This window comes from Balaenoptera borealis (genome assembly GCF_965194805.1).
Source record: "Balaenoptera borealis genome assembly, contig: HAP1_SCAFFOLD_1119, whole genome shotgun sequence".
Taxonomy (NCBI): Eukaryota; Metazoa; Chordata; class Mammalia; order Artiodactyla; family Balaenopteridae; genus Balaenoptera; species Balaenoptera borealis.
The window spans coordinates 142,546-160,667 of record NW_028123094.1 but is presented as its reverse complement, the minus strand read 5'-3'; positions in this window follow the sequence as shown (position 1 = coordinate 160,667).

The following is an 18,122-nucleotide window of genomic DNA, read 5'->3' as shown; positions in this document are numbered from 1 at the left end:
CCAGGAAGCTCTCGGATGAGGTCAGACTCTTTAAATATATTTGAAAGATCACAGGAATGCATTACAAATGATTATGGTGGTGTTGGTTGTGATAAGCACTTACTATGTACCAAACACTATTCTAAGCACTTTATGTGTATTAAATCATTGACTCTGAAGTCCTAGGAGGTAGGCATTATTACCTCCCTTTTACAGGTGAGGTAAATCAGGTTCGGAGAGGTTAACTAACCTGCCCATGGTCTCACTGCTACAGGAAGTAGAACAGCCAGGATCTGCCCTTGGACTGTGTGGTTCCAGAGCTTTCGCTCATAACTAAATGCTAAAACAAGAGAAAATGTGCATAGGAGTATTGAACTGAAAGAACATGATAGGAGAGTTAATCCCTCAATGCATTGTAGGGATATGCTTATGTGAAATATGCTTAAGCCTTTCATCCACAAACTCGGAAACACACACACATCCCTTATCAGCTACAATCAAAGTAAAAAGGATGAACCTAAAAAACACACTCACTGCTTGGGGCACATGATACAACATTAACAATCAACAAAGAGAAAGTCATATATCTCAACTTCTGTTGTATTTCCATCTTCTTTATCAAGGAGAATGATCTTTAAACTCAGGAGGGTTGAATAAATGTAGTTTAGAAGGAATTGAAATATGAGATAAGTAAGGTGATAGCAAGAGACCATCTTGCTGTTTTAAATGAGTTCAAGCCTCCAGGCCTAAACAAATTACATCCCAGAGTATGGAGAGACTTTGCAGATGTAATCTAAGCGTCACTGTCAGTAATCTTTAAGGGATCATAGAGACTAGAAAAGGTACCAGGGCAATGGAGCTAGAAATACAGTATACCAATTTTTGAACATGAGAAAAACGGTGTATTCCGTGATGTACAGATCCACAAGCTTGACTTCGAAACTTGGTAATACTCTAAAATGATTATATAGACAATTTGTGAGCCCTTAGAAAGGGAAGTGGCAATCACTAGGATTCAGGACGAATTCACTGGGGAAAAGTAATAAAGATCCTGCATTCCTCTTCTTCGTAGGTTTAAGGACTGGTGAAAGTGGGGATGCCATCTACACCATGAGAGATGTGAGAGCAACCTGGCTGAGGCTCCTATAACTCTTTGGGTTACCAGGGTTGACTCAGATGATCTGGCTGGCTGATGGGGTCCCCTTTGCTTTACATTCCATGAAGTCGTACATCTTCTCAGAGAGAAACACCAGAGAGAGAAAAACCTTCATATGAACAAGGGAATACAAATCCTGTGCCTTCCCAAAACCCCCAAACAAGCTCAGATCCATCTGTGGTTTATATCAATTAGGGCAAGCATATTTACAAAGTCTCTTAATACTCTTGACATCTGATGGGTAAGTAAGACATTGTTTTTAAGAAAATAAATGTCTGGTTGACCATTCATACCAAAAATGCTTGAATTTATAAATCAGTGTCCTTCTGACTAGAGCCTTTCCCTGCAGAGAGTTGCATAGCTCTCATCCTCCCTCCAACAGGACTCTCCCCAATGTCTCCTCCTTAGAGAGGTCTTCTCTAATCATCTAAGATAGCATTTGCCCCCTATCATACTCTGAGTACCTTGTTTTATTTGTCTACATAGTTCTTGCAATTAGCTAATGTCACATTATACATTCTAGCTCTTACTACCATCTGACATTGTATTATATACACTATGAGATGTATGTGTGTGTCTGTATGTATGTATGTATATATTTATATATGTATGTATGTCTGTCTCCTCCTTTTGCAGAGCCAACAAATTCTATGTGAATGATGTCCCTACGTTATATGGTAGCCCTGCCCTTTTGAACATCAGCTCCATGAGGGCTGGGATTTTGCTGTCTTTTTTTTTTTTACCACTATACCCCTAATCACTAGAACAGTACTGAAGTATAGCTGTGCTCAATAAATATTTATTTCTCAATAATATTTGCCTAATTAATGGATGTCAACCTAGAGAATGGTCTCTAGAGGCTCTATGGCTCTGTTCTTAGCCCTATCCAACATATTAAATTTGACTCAAATAAGGAGAAAGAAAATAAGAGAATTGATTCTGAGCCCATGTCACAAAAACATTTCTTCTTCTTCTTCTTCTTCTTATTACCAAAACCATCACCTACTCAGCAACAGGTACTTATATTATTGTGAATGCTCACAACAAACCTAAAAGGTAGAAATTGTTATCACCTTCATTTTGATATGAGGAAACTGGGCTTGGGGAGTTTCAATAACATGGCAACATTAGACAGCAGGTACAGGAAGCTGGGATTAAAAACCAAGATTGTCCCACTGCAAAGTGCATGCCTTTTTTACAATACTATGATAACACTTACAAAAACATGGAAAAACCTACTTAAATGTGCAGCTGACAGGAAAGCCAGTACATTAGATGAAGGATCAAGATTTTACAAGAAAAAAAAAAAAAAAAAAAGATTTTACAAGAGTTTGACAGATTTAAATGGCAGGTCAGAATTCCAAAAACATATATATTAGGTATAAAGGTAAAGACCCATATGCCAATTTTAAGAGTCAAATGCAGGTACATGGTGCGGGAAGGAAGAGATGGGGGAAATACTCATTTATTTGAAACAGGCCAAGAGGCATCAATCGACCACAAGCTTAATATAAAACATCATTAAGATGTGGCTGTCAAATGAACTAAAATGATATTAAACTGTATTATTCAAGACTTTTTAAAGGGAGGGGGGATGCAGTTCTGCAGAAACTAGACTAGGAAAACCACAGCCAAAGTAGAGTGCTACGGCCACTAGAATGGTGAAAATATTGTTATGAACATAAGGCTTGGTGAAGCTTGGCCTGGGAGAGAAAAGACTCACAGGGATAAAATAACCATCTGCCTATCTGAAAAGGATCATCACGACAAACAAAAGGACATTCTCTGTTGATCCAGATGAAACAGGTTTGACTAAAGATACAAAGCTTACTAATAATTAGATGCCTTCTCCCCAGTCTATCAGGGAAGATATTCAAGCAGAGGCTACACGACAACTGGCCCAGATACTTTAGTATCTCCCCAACGAGGTATGAAATTTAGTTGATTTTGTGTATTTTTGTTCAATCTCCTCCTTCTACATACAGTGACATTATTTTCTGAACCCCAAACCAAGACCTGTGGTTCTAAACAGGCTGTTGTGTTGCTTCTGGGTTCGAAAGACAGTCCAGCAGATATAGTGCTATTAGCTACCAGAATACTGAGTTTCTGGGAGATGTCAATGATTGAAATAATGGGGAAAATGTTTGAAATTAGGACTTTCCTGGAAAAGGGAATTTGTAAAATCACTCTAGGGCAGGCATTTTTCTCTCCTTGAGTACTCATCTTTTACCCAAATAGGCAGAAGCTCTTGGTTAGCGTTCACTCGTTTCTTTCCTAGTACAGCAAGTTTTCTTGAACTATGGCCCCTTCTTCCAAAAGCTGAGAATGAAAATATAACTACTTCAATTCATTCATATTTAGAAAATCAAGCAGCCCTCAGAAAAGCTTCTTGGAGCATAGTAAAACTCCAAGGCCCTCCTACAGAAGCTATGCCAACACTTCCCTCATGATATCACTTCCACCTTTGTGGGGATACTCTAGTCTGTGCAGCTAATCAAGCTCCCAAACTATCCTGGTTCCTCCAGCCTCCAGACCAGAGTGCCTCCCAACCAACTCCCCACCTTGGGATTCTTGCTTCAGAGGTGGGTGGGGCCAAAGAACCCCCACCCCCAGCCTTGGCCAAATCTGGGCTCTCTCTCCTTCTGGAATTACAGTTCAAGATATCACTCATCGGGCTGGTATCAGCTGTTCCCTACTAGACACAATGTTCTTTTCAATAGACTACTTTGTTTCACACTGACAGTCATTTTTCACCCTGCATGGCAGAATTTCAAAGCCAAGAATCCTGTATTACACAGTAAACAATCAAAATTAGACTCAAAATTGCCTTTTTTTTTTTAACCTCTTTATTGGAGTATAATTGCTTCACCATGTTGTGTTGGTTTCTGCTTTATAACAAAGTGAATCAACTATACGTATACATATATCCCCATATCTCCTCCCTCTTGCGTCTCCCTCCCACCCTCCCTATCCCACCCCTCTAGGTGGTCACAAAGCACCGAGCTGATCTCCCTGTGCTATGTGGCTGCTTCCCACTAGCTATCTGTTTTACATTTGGTAGTGTATGTATGTCCATGCCACTCTCTCATTTCGTCCCAGCTTACTCTTCCCCCTCCCCGTGTCCTCAAGTCCATTCTCTACATCTGTGTCTTTAGTCCTGTCCTGTCCCTAGGTTCTTCAGAACCATTTCCTTTTTTAAGATTCTATATATATGGATTTTTTAAATACGATTCCATACAGTATTTGTTTTTCTCTTTCTGACTTACTTCACTCTGTATGACAGACTCTAGGTCCATCCACCTCACTACAAATAACTCAACTCCGTTTCTTTTCATGGCTGAGTAATATTCCATTGTATATATGTGCCACATCTTTATTCATTCATCTGTCGATGGACACTTAGGTTGCTTCCATGTCCTGGCTATTGTAAATAGAGCTGCAAGGAACACTGTGGTACATGACTCTTTTTGAATTACGGTTTTCTCAGGGTATATACCCAGTAGTGGGATTGCTGGGTCGTATGGTAGTTCTATTTTTAGTTTTATAAGGAAACTCCATACTGTTCTCCATAGTGGCTGTATCAATTTACATTCCCACCAACAGTGAAAATTGCCTTTTTTGATTTTGATATATTAATCAACTCTTCATGAAAGCTTCTAAACATTTTCAGTTACATCAAAAACAGGCTGGCAACATTTTCCAACTTCAAAAAAAAAGAGGCTTAGTTAAAGGTTTGTTTTCTATTCCACGGATACTCTATATTACATATTTGCAACTGTTTCTGTTTGGGGACAGATTGATTGATAGCATCAGTTCTAAAATCCCAGAATGTCCGCAGGGGGAAAAAACGTATTTCCATCTGTGATCTTTATTAACCAAGGCAGATACATCTATTTTGGTGTGTTTGTTTCTTCCTTCAGCTGTAGCCTTGGGTACCTGCATCTCTCTGAGACTATAGGCTTCATTGTCACCATTAAATGCCAATTGTTGGTCAGTTGTGCACTCTAGCAGATAGAAGGCAAATAATGAGTCAAATGAGCCCAGGGGAAAGAGCAGTCTTGATACCCCAAAGACCCAGCCTCCCTCCTGTACTTTACGTCTTACTTGACTAGGCAAGAAAACTGGCATTTGAACTAACAACGGAAAGATCCTGAAAAACAAAACAGGAAGTAAGGTATAGTCAACAGGGATGTAAAAAAGAAAATCTATATCGGACAATTATATACTGAATAGATTAGATGATGACAGTAGCTAATGTGCTTAAATTATATAAGTCTATTACTTAAGAAGAGGAAATCACAGGCAGAATGCTACTAAGACAACTGAAATGTTTACACATCCTTCCCTGAATGTATTCCTTAAAAAAAGAGCTTAAGGCTGCTCCTGCTGCTAATTGCTAAAGTTTTTTTGTAACCTTTAAAGGACTATCTTATCTACTAGTTAAAACTGACAAGTTATAAGGATTTACTGAATCCCTGCAGTTTGCAGTGTGTCATGTGCAAGATACAAAAGAATTAGAATACAGATTTGTTTACAAAAAGGCTTACAGGCATTATAGGATAGAAACTGGACAAAAACACTTGCAAAACATGTAAGAATACTCTGAAATGTGGAAATGGATGTGATCTATTATATAATTAGATGGGGCTTTATGTGACCCTACAATGGAATTTCACCTCCCTTATTGAAATGAAACACAGAATTTGAAAGCTTTTAGCATTTGAAAAAGTTTCTCCCAGAGGACAGAGGGGCTAACAAGTGATCACTGCTCTGCCCTGTGATTTTTCACAGACACACACACACACACACACACACACAGTTTTCTTGGCACTCCTTAATACAAATGAGACACACTAAAATTTTCAAAAAGACTTTACTATTTCACTTTGTGTAAGAAACATAAAAAGCAGTCAAGCTTATGGAGTCCAGCATAATAGCTACATCAACCCCTTGGTCCCAACAAATATTCACATTCTTATTCCCCAAAGGAGCTAGTGATTCAACACTAATCTGAGACTGTGGGCCTCATGGATGCCATTAAAGACAGAATTTTTAGGGCCTGTCCTAATATTCTCCCAGATTACGGAAACCTCTCATCTCCAGCATAAACTGTACTTTAATTCTTTATATCAAGATGGGGTGGAAATTTCAGGATGCCAGAAGATTGAGACTCACATGTTTTTTATTTCCTATCAAATGAAATGCCAAACAATATCTCAATATTACTCATACTACTTCCAGAAGTCTGCCTGAAAGTGAAAGAATTTTAATCATCCAAAGCTGGTATTGCTCAATTAGGGAGTGAAGCGGAAAATGAAAAGACATTTCACCCCTACAGGTGAGTTTCTGTAGGGACTGAATTGGAGGAAGTTTTCCCAGAAAGTAGACAGAATCCTGAAAAAGGTTTTGACTTGTCTATGGACAGAAATCAAAAACCCACAGTGACATCCTTCACACCTTTGTTTTGCCTTATATGGAACAGGAAAGAACAGTTTCTTCCCAGTCTCTCTCTACAGACATACCTACTAAAAGTGCTGGCAAGCAGGTGTTCTCAATTAACAGGCTTTAAGCAGGTATTTCTTAAGCTTTATGCAGCTATTTCTTTTCTTCCTCCTCATTCTAAATATACAGCAGCCTATCTACCAGAAAGGGGAATAGGGGTGTTGGTCTTTGATTAAGAACAGTGATCATAATCTATTAGTCTACTGAACACCAAGAAAAGAAGAAATCACTATACTGCAATGCCAAGGGCCCGGGTCCCACGTGAGTACTTTCCTAAGGGTCTCTCTGAACAGGCCCCATCTGTGCAGCTCACTCACAGTTTACTTTGCCTAGATGACTGATAAAATACCTAAGGGTACCCTGTCACCCTTAACTGAGACCCCCATCCTCTAAATTCGTGGTCTGGTAGCTAATGACAAATCTCTTCATGGAACCTCCTTAAAAGAAAGGTTACTCCCCCTTTACTATGAAAGGGGGATACTACTCGGTCAGTAACTATACACAGTAAGAGAGTGTAAAGAGATAGTAGCCAAAACGGAGTGTCTTATTCAGGAGTGAAATTAATTAAGGAAGATTTCCTAAAGGTGGTAAGGCCTCCGTATAGACTTGATCATTATCCAACAGTATTTATTTTATAAGGCTCCTATAAATTGTAACCCTGGTGATTTACACGAATGAATTAACACCTATGTCTAGTAATCATCCAGCAGAAAAATTAAATATATCTGAAATATATGTCAAGTTAATTTTTTGTTTCATTTATCACAACACGTATCCCAATTCACATATGTTCAGTCTTCTTAATCTACAGCTGCTAGTGCATGATCCTGTCCTCATGACTTTTAAAAAAAAGGAGGAAAGTTAATTTTAAGACACCTAATTTTAAGACCTAAGACACATTTTAAGTCGCATTTCCGTTAGGAAAACACTATGTCAATTCAAAGGCGATGGCTGTGCTAACGTAACAAAAGATCTATAGCATTCCTTATACTGTCGGAAGTAATCACCCATTCAGGTTGGCCCCAGAATGATGGTATCCAACGAACTTAAGAGAGGAAATGAAATTGCAGCAAAATGGGACCCTATAAGATTAATAATTTTATAATTCAATATTTACATAATTGTACCTAAAACATTAACTCAAGGTACGAAGAAATATAACTGGTTAATATAAGTTTAAATACTTACAATTATCAAGATAGTGGTCATTGGCAAGTGAAACCACAAGAGAAGAGGCCCATGCTATGCCTGGTCCTGCTGAGCAATTTTCAGACGTCAGCTCATTCTGGCAACTACGATTAAAGAAGACACAGAAACCAGAATTATAATTACATGACATTACACTGTATCAATTAGCATGTTTCCATTGAAAATAGTAAAAGGCTGAGTAAAATTGGCTTAAACAATGACTTTTACTATATTCACAAAACAGGACGTCCAGAGGTAGAATAGCTCCAGTGAGTTCACTGAGTAATTCAACAACATCAAGAAGGAGCCGGGGGGCAGAGCTTCAAGATGGCAGAAGAGTAAGACGCGGAGATCACCTTCCTCCCCACAGATACATCAGAAATACATCTACACGTGGAACAACTCCTACAGAACACCTACTGAACGCTGGCAGAAGACCTCAGACCTCCCAAAAGGCAAGAAACTCCCCATGTACCTGGGTATGGCAAAAGAAAAAAGAAAAAACAGAGACAAAAGAATAGGGATGGGATCTGCACCAGTGTGAGGGAGCTGTGAAGGAGGAAAGGTTTCCACACACTAGGAAGCCCCTTCGCGGGCAGAGACTGCGGGTGGCGGAGGGGGTAAGCTTCAGAGCCATGGAGGAGAGCGCAGCAACAGGGGTGCGGAGGGCAAAGCGGAGAGATCCCCACACAGAGGATCGGTGCCGACCAGCACTCACCAGCCCGAGAGGCTTGTTGTCTCACCCGCCGGGACGGGTGCGGGCTGGGAGCTGAGGCTCGGGCTTCAGTCGGATCCCAGGGAGAGGACGGGGGTTGGCTGCGTGAACACAGCCTGGAGGGGCTAGAGCGCCACAGCTAGCGGGGAGGGAGTCCGGGAAAAGGTCTGGAGCTGACGAAGAGGCAGGAGACATTTTCTTGCCTCTTTGTTTCCTGGTGCGCGAGGAGAGGGGATTAAGAGCGCCGCTTAAAGGAGCTCCAGAGACGGGTGCGTGGCGCGGCTATCAGCGCACACCCCAGAGACGGGCATGAGACGCTAAGGCTGCTGCTGCAGCCACCAAGAAGCCTGTGTGCAAGCACAGGTCACTATCCACACTGCCCCTCCCGGGACCCTGTGCAGCCCACCACTGCCAGGGTTCCGTGATGCAGGGACAACTTCCCCGGGAGAACACACGGCGTGCCTCAGTCTGGTGCAACGTCACGCCGGCCTCTGCGGCCACAGGCTCGCCTCGCATTCCCTGCCCCTCCCTCCCCCCGGCCTGAGTGAGTCAGAGCCCCCTCATCAGCTGCTCCTTTAACCCCGTCCTGTCTGAGCAAAGAACAGATGCCCTTAGGCGACCTACACGCAGAGGCAGGTCCAAATCCAAAGCTGAACCCCGGGAGCTGTGCAAACAAAGAAGAGAAAGGGAAATCTCTCCCAGCAGCCTCAGGAACAGCGGGTTAAATCGCCACAATCAACATGATGTACCTGCATCTGTGGAATACCTGAAGAGACAACGAATCATCCCAAATTGAGGAGATGGACTTTGGGGGAAACGATATTTTTTTTTTCCTTTTTCTCTTTTTGTGAGTGTGTATGTGTATGCTTCTGTGTGTCATTTTCTCTGTATAGCTTTGCTTTTACCATTTGTCCTAGGGTTCTCTCTGTTGGTTTGTTTTTTCTTTTTTTTTTTTAGTATGGTTTTTAGCACTTGTTATCATGGGTGGATTTGTTTTTTGGTTTGGTGGCTCTCTTCTTTCTCTCCTTTTTTTTTTTTTTACTTTAAAAAATTTTTTTAATAATTATTTTTTACTTTAATTATTTTATTTTATTTTACTTTATTTTATTTTATCTTCTTCTTTCTTTCTTTCTTTTCTCCCTTTTATTCTGAGCCATGTGGATGACAGGCTCTTGGTGCTCCAGCCAGGCGTCAGGGCTGTGCCTCTGAGGTGGGAGAGCCAAGTTCAGGACACTGGTTCACAAGAGACCTCCCAGCTCCATGTAATATCAAACGGCAAAAATCTCCCAGAGATCTCCATCTCAACGCCAAGACCCAGCTCCATTCAACAACAGCAAGATACAGTGCTGGACACCCTATGACAAACAACTAGCAAGACAGGAACACAACCCCATCCATTAGCAGAGAGGCTGCCCAAAATCATACTAAGGACACAAACACTGCAAAACACACCACCAGACGTGGAACTGCCCCCCAGAAAGACAACATCCTGCCTCATCCACCAGAACACAGGCACTAGTCCCCTCCACCAGGAAGCCTACACAAACCACTGAACCCACCTTAGCCACTGGGGACAGACACCAAAAACAACAGGAACTACGAACATGCACCTGCGAAAAGGAGACCCCAAACACAGTAAGTTAAGCAAAATGAGAAGACAGAGAAACACACAGCAGATGAAGGAGCAAGGCAAAAACCCACCAGACCTAACAAATGAAGAGGAAATAGGCAGTCTACCTGAAAAAGAATTCAGAATAATGATAGTAAAGATGATCCAAAATCTTGGAAGTAGAATGGAGAAACTACAAGAAAGGTTTAACAAGGACCTAGAAGAACTAAAGAGCAAACAAAAAGTGATGAACAACACAATAAATGAAACTAAAAATTCTCTAGAAGGGATCAATAGCAGAATAACTGAGGCAGAAGAACAGATAAGTGACCTGGAAGATAAAATAGTGGAAATAACTACTGCAGAGCAGAATAAAGAAAAAAGAATGAAAAGAATTGAGGGCAGTCTCAGAGACCTCTGGGACAACATTAAATGCACCAACATTCGAATTATAGGGGAACAGAAGAAGAAGAGAAAAAGAAAGGGACTGAGAAAATATTTGAACAGATTATAGTTGAAAATTTCCCTAATATGGGAAAGGAAATAGTTAATCAAGTCTAGGAAGCACAGAGAGTGCCATACAGGATAAATCCAAGGAGAAACAAGCCAACACACATATTAATCAAACTATCAAAAATTAAATACAAAGAAAAAATATTAAAAGCAGCAAGGGAAAAACAACAAATAACACACAAGGGAATCCCCATAAGGTTAACAGCTGATCATTCAACAGAAACTCTGCAAGCCAGAAGGGAGTGGCAGAATATATTCAAAGTGATGAAACGGAAAAAGCTACAACCAAGATTACTCTACCCAGCAAGGATCTCATTCAGATTCGACAGAGAAATTAAAACCCTTACAGACAAACTAAGAGAATTCAGCACGACCAAACCAGCTTTACAACAAATGCTAAAGGAACGTCTCTAGGCAGGAAACACATGAGAAGAAAAAGATCTAAAATAAACAACCCAAAACAATTAAGAAAATGGTAATAGAAACATACATATCGATAATTACCTTAAATGTAAATGGATTAAATGCTCCAACCAAAAGACATAGACTGCCTGAATGGATACAAAAACAAGACCCGTACATATGCTGTCTACAAGAGACCCACTTCAGACCTAGGGACACATACAGACTGAAAGTGAGGGGATGGAAAAAGATATTCCATGTGAATGGAAATCAAAAGAAAGCTGGAGTAGCAATTCTCATATCAGACAAAATAGACTTTAAAATAAAGACTATGACAAGAGACAAAGAAGGACACTACATAATGATCAAGGGATCGATCCAAGAAGAAGATATAACAATTGTAAATATTTATGCACCCAACATAGGAGCACCTCAATACATAAGGCAAAGGCTAACAGCCATAAAAGTGGAAATCAACAGTAACACAATCGTAGTAGGGGACTTTAACACCCCACTTTCACCAGTGGACAAATCATCCAAAATGAAAATAAATAAGGAAACTCAAGATTTAAATGATACATTAAACAAGATGGACTTAATTGATATATATAGGACATTCCATCCAAAAACAACAGAATACACATCCTTCTCAAGTGCTCATGGAACATTCTCCAGGATAGATCACACCTTGGGTCACAAATCAAGCCTTCGTAAATTTAAGAAAATTGAAATCATATCAAGTATCTTTTCCAACCACAACACTATAAGACTAGATATCAATTACAGGAAAAAATCTGTAAAAAATACAAACACATGGAGGCTAAACAATACACTACTTAATAACCAAGAGATCACTGAAGAAATCAAAGAGGAAATCAAAAAATACCTAGAAACAAACGATAATGAAAACACGACGACCCAAAACCTATGGGATGCAGCAAAAGCAGTTCTAAGAGGGAAGTTTATAGCAATAAAATCCTACCTTAAGAAACAAGAAACATCTCAAAAAAACAACCTAACCTTACACCTAAAGCAATTAGAGAAAGAAGAACAAAAAACCCCCAAAGTTAGCAGAAGGAAAAAAATCATAAAGATCAGATCAGAAATAAATGAAAAAGAAATGAAGGAAAGGATAGCAAAGATCAATAAAACTAAAAGCTGGTTCTTTGAGAAGATAAGCAAAATTGATAAACCATTAGCCAGACTCATCAAGAAAAAAAGGGAGAAGACTCAAATCAACAGAATTAGAAATGAAAACGGAGAAGTAACAACTGACACTGCAGAAATACAAAGGATCATGAGAGATTACTACAAGCAACTCTATGCCAATAAAACGGACAACCTGGAAGAAATGGAAATTCTTAGAAATGCACAACTCTCTGAGACTGAACCAGGAAGAAATAGAAAATATGAACAGTCCAATCACAAGCACTGAAATTGAAACTGTGATTAAAAATCTTCCAACAAACAAAAGCCCAGGACCAGATGGATTCACAGGGGATTTCTATCAAACATTTAGAGAAGAGCTAACACCTATCCTTCTCAAACTCTTCCAAAATATAGCAGAGGGAGGAGCACTCCCAAACTCATTCTACGAGGCCACCATCACCCTGATACCCGGATACCAAAACCAGACAAAGATGTCACAAAGAAAGAAAACTACAGGCCAATATCGCTGATGAACATAGATGCAAAAATCCTCAACAAAATACTAGCAAACAGAATCCAACAGCACATTAAAAGGATCATCCACCATGATCAAGTGGGGTTTATCCCAGGAATGCAAGGATTCTTCAATATACGCAAGTCAATCAATGTGATACACCATATTAACAAATTGAAGGAGAAAAACCATATGATCATCTCAGTAGATGCAGAGAAAGCTCTTGACAAAATTCAACAACCATTTATGATAAAAACCCTCCAGAAAGCAGGCATAGAGGGAACTTTCCTCAACATAATAAAGGCCATATATGAAAAACCTACAGCCAACATCTTCCTCAATGGTGAAAAACTGAAACCATTTCCACTAAGATCAGGAACAAGACAAGGTTGCCCACTCTCACCACTATTATTCAACATAGTTTTGGAAGTTTTAGCCACAGCAATCAGAGAAGAAAAAGAAATAAAAGGAATCCAAATTGGAAAAGAAGAAGTAAAGCTGTCACTGTTTGCAGATGACATGATACTATACATAGAGAATCCTAAAGATGCCACCAGAAAACTACTAGAGCTAATCAATGAATTTGGTAAAGTTGCAGGATACAAAATGAATGCACAGAAATCTCTTGCATTCCTATACACTAATGATGAAAAATCTGAAAGAGAAATTAAGGAAACAATCCCATTTACCACTGCAACAAAAATAATAAAATACCTAGGAATAAACCTACCTAGGGAGACAAAAGACCCATATGCAGAAAACTATAAGACACTGATGAAAGAAATTAAAGATGATACCAACAGATGGAGAGATATACCATGTTCTTGGATTGGAAGAATCAATATTGTGAAAATGACTTTACTACCCAAAGCAATCTACAGATTCAATGCAATTCCTATCAAATTACCAATGGCATTTTTTACAGAACTAGAACAAAAAAATCTTAAAATTTGTATGGAGACACAAAAGACCCCGAATAGCCAAAGCAGTCTTGAGGGAAAAAAACGGAGCTGGAGGACTCAGACTCCCTGACTTCAGACTATACTACAAAGCTACAGTCATCAAGACGATATGGTACTGGTACAAAAAGAGAAATATAGATCAATGGAAAAGGATAGAAAGCCCAGAGATAAACCCACGCACCTATGGTCAACTAATCTATGACAAAGGAGGCAAGGATATACAATGGAGAAAAGACAGTCTCTTCAATAAGTGGTGCTGGGAAAACTGGACAGCTACATGTAAAAGAATGAAACTAGAATACTCCCTAACACCATACACAAAAATAAACTCAAAATGGGTTAGAAACCTAAGTGTAAGACCGGACACGATAAAACTCTTAGAGGAAAACATAGGAAGAACACTCTGACATAAATGACAGCAAGATCTTTTTTGATCCACCTCCTAGAGTAATGGAAATAAAAACAAAAATAAACAAATGGGACCTAATGAAACTTCAAAGCTTTTGCAAAGCAAAGGAAACTACAAACAAGACGAAAAGACAACCCTCAGAATGGGAGAAAACATTTGCAAACGAATCAACGGACAAAGGATTAATCTCCAAAATATATAAACAGCTCATGCAGCTCAATATTAAAAAAACAACCCAATCAAAAAATGGGCAGAAACTTAAGTCGACATTTCTCCAAAGAAGACATACAGATGGCCAAGAAGCACATGAAAAGCTGCTCAACATCACTAATTATTAGAGAAATGCAAATCAAAACTACAATGAGGTATCACCTCACACCAGTTCAAATGGGCATCATCAGAAAATCTACAAACAACAAATGCTGGAGAGGGTGTGGAGCAAAGGGAACGCTCTTGCACTGTTGGTGGGAATGTAAATTGATACAGCCACTATGGAGAACAGTATGGAGGTTCCTTAAAAAATTAAAAATAGAATTACCATATGACCCAGCAATCCCACTACTGTGCGTATACCCAGAGAAAACCATAAGTCAAAAAGACACATGCACCCCAATGTTCATTGCAGCACTATTTACAATAGCCAGGTTATGGAAGCAACCTAAATGCCCATCGACAGATGAATGGATAAAGAAGATGTGGTACATATATACAATGGAATATTACTCAGCTAGAAAAAGGAACAAAATTGGGTCATTTGTAGAGACGTGGATGAATCTAGAGACTGTCATACAGAGTGAAGTAAGTCAGAAAGAGAAAAACAAATATCGTATATTAACGCATATATGTGGAACCTAGAAAAGTGGTACAGATGAACCGGTTTTCAGGGCAGAAATTGAGACACAGATATAGAAAACAAACGTATGGACACCAAGGCGTGAAAGCAGCGGGGGTGTTGGGGGGGTGATGATGAATTGGGAGATTGGGATTGACGTATATATACTAATATGTATAAAATGGATAAATAATAAGAACCTGCTGTATAAAAAAAAATAATAAAATTCAAAAAAAAAGAATAATAAAGTGCTATCCGAATATACTCAGACATACATCATTTAATTTTTTCATTTCATTCCAAATTCCTCATTTATTACATGGCCATCTCTTACACAGAAAAAAAAATAGTCATGATACTTGTTAAATATGTGTTCTTTTCTAAAATATTTTATCAATTCTAATGAGAAATAACACTAATGAAACATTTTTAATGCTATATCAAATATATTTAAGGGATGTCAGGAGAGACAATGTGGCACAACTATAAAGCAATCAACTGAGAGGTAAGAAACATGAATTCTAATTCTAACAGCATTTATTCAGTACTCAATGTATACCACGCACTGTGCTAAATGTTTAACTCATATTCATTTATTTAATCCTTATAATATCCCTGCAAACTATGTACTATGACTATCCTATTTTCAGATGTGGAAACTGAAGCACAGAGAGGTGATATGACTTGCACAAGGTCACACAGCTAATAAGTGGCAGGGGCAGACTGTGGGACTTCAGAGCCAAAACACCTAACCATGGTTCAATATGATCTCTCTAGTCCTGGAATTGCCACTAGCTGCTTAACTTTGTTGGAGCCACAGTTTCCTAATGAGTTAAAGAGTTGATTAGAGATCTTTAAGAAAATTTCCAGCCCTAACACTTAAAATATCATGAAAACCATGACCTTACAGAATCTTCCTCTGCCAAATGCTTTATATTAAAGTTACATTTATCACACAACCAAACACCCATATCTGGACACTTACTTTCTAGCAACAACTGCAAGATAATCCAGAGGAAGAATTAACTTCAAAACCAATCATGGTATGTAAGTCACAGGAAAAATACATCTCCTTGGAGGAATAAGGTTGCAGTTTATCAGTCCTAAACTCACGAATTTCCCCAGACACTGATGTGAGACCTACCTAGAGGGCAGGTTACAGAACTGGGTTTCCTACAATATGGTTTCTGAACTAACTAAAGAGCTTCCAAAGCATGTACATTTCCTGACATTAGGCGGCGGAAAATTCTTCCCCCTTCAGAGCAAAAAGTCCCCCAGGACCTCCTAAAGGAGTTATAATTGATTTTAAAACATCTCACCAAACATAATTATAAGTACTTGTGTGCTCGCTTCGGCAGCACATACACTAAAATTGGAATGATACGGAGAAGATTAGCATGGTCCCTGTGCAAGGATGACATGCAAATTCGTGAAGCATTCCATATTTTTATGTATATGTATAGCGGATTCACGTTGCTATAAAGCAGAAACTAACATGCCATTATAAAGCAACTATACTCCAATAAAGATGTTAAAAAAAAAGTACTTGTAAGATTCCTCAAAATACCTCTTTGGAGTATCCATACAGAGACACAGAGTAGAGCTATACATTTGGAGAAGAATTAATATTAAATTTATTTCACCAAACACTGTGAACTACCCACTAGTGACCTACCATTCAGCTTACCTGAAGAGCAAAAATTTAAATTTAAACGATTGAAGTCTCAAATCTTATCTTAATAATACAAGCAGGATTGGACAGTATCTTCCTGCAGTGTGTGAAGTAGTTCATACTCGCTGTACTTTTTCACTGTGTGTAAAGAGGGACATCAAGTGGTTTAAGTTCTGGAAGATGGGCATTTTCTCAAAAATCTTTTAAGCTCTTATGGCCCCCTGGCAGGATAGATAGAAAAAAGGAGTGCAAAGGATAGAAAATTTCAAAACACTCATCTTTTTAAAAAATTACTTGAATAATTTCAGCCAATTTTTGTAAGGATCAATTTTCCTTAGTTAGAGACAGTTTTCTTTGGGATATTCAGTCATATCTCAATTATCCCTAGTAGGTAAGGGATATAATAATGTTTAGAATACATAAATAATTTATGTATCATAGTATGTGTGTATGTAGGTATTTTGTGATATAAGCTATTTTGCTTTCCTATTGCATTTTTTATGTTACATAATAAAGTTAATTTGTTATTCCTGAACAACAACAAGAAGACCTGAAAAAGCCCAAAGCATTGCAAATGCTAAGGTCAAGTTGTGAAAAATAAATTTGCTACAGTATGCAAGGACTAAACCATACAACTTTTTTTAAAAGATAGTTATAGCTTGTCTACATCTATGATTTGAAATGTATCCCAAATAAAAGTCCTGGGCACGTCTATTCCCATACATTTGTAATCCCTTTGTCCTGTTTATGGAACAGATAAGTGAAGAAGAGCTTTATAACAACTTTCAGCAAGAAAGAAAAGTTAGGCTGCTGGATAACTGCACAGAAAGCCACTACTGACAAGAACCACCTGCCTATTATTTAAATATTTCTCATACCAGAAAAGCATGAAGTTCTTTTGAGGTTGTTTCTCCCCTTAGTCCTTCAGGCCAGATTCTACAGATAAGGGGGGAAATGAGAGGCATTACTACTTGGTCTTGCCTGAGCTATTGAGTTTATAGTAAAATAAAATATAGTAAAATAAAAAGCTAATATGGACACTAAGCAACAATTTTATAGTAATTTTATTTCTCCTGCCAGTCAGTAAAATGATGTTTCTTGAATTACTAGCATCTCTAAACTTAACTGAAATGTTCCAAACTCTAGCATGTGGTCTTGATAAAAATAATAATGTGGAACCCTTGGAAGCATTATGAAGGAAAAAATATAATAATAGTTTCTTTGAGAACAAATTATCATGCCTGGTGAGCAGGGAATGTTAAAAACATGGTGTTTAATTTTTCAACACTATCCACGAAGAAATTGCAATATATGGGCTCAATGAAAACAGTCATGCAAATTCTAGAGTTTTAATAGTTGATGACGACTTGTGTGAAGGCATGTCTTTAAAAATATATCACAGAGCACATTATTTGTATTATCAGTATGTTGGAAAAACCTTAGAGGTAATGGTTATCACATTTTCCGATGACAAGATTCTAGAAGGGATGCAAACACAATAATTCAAATGATATCCAGAG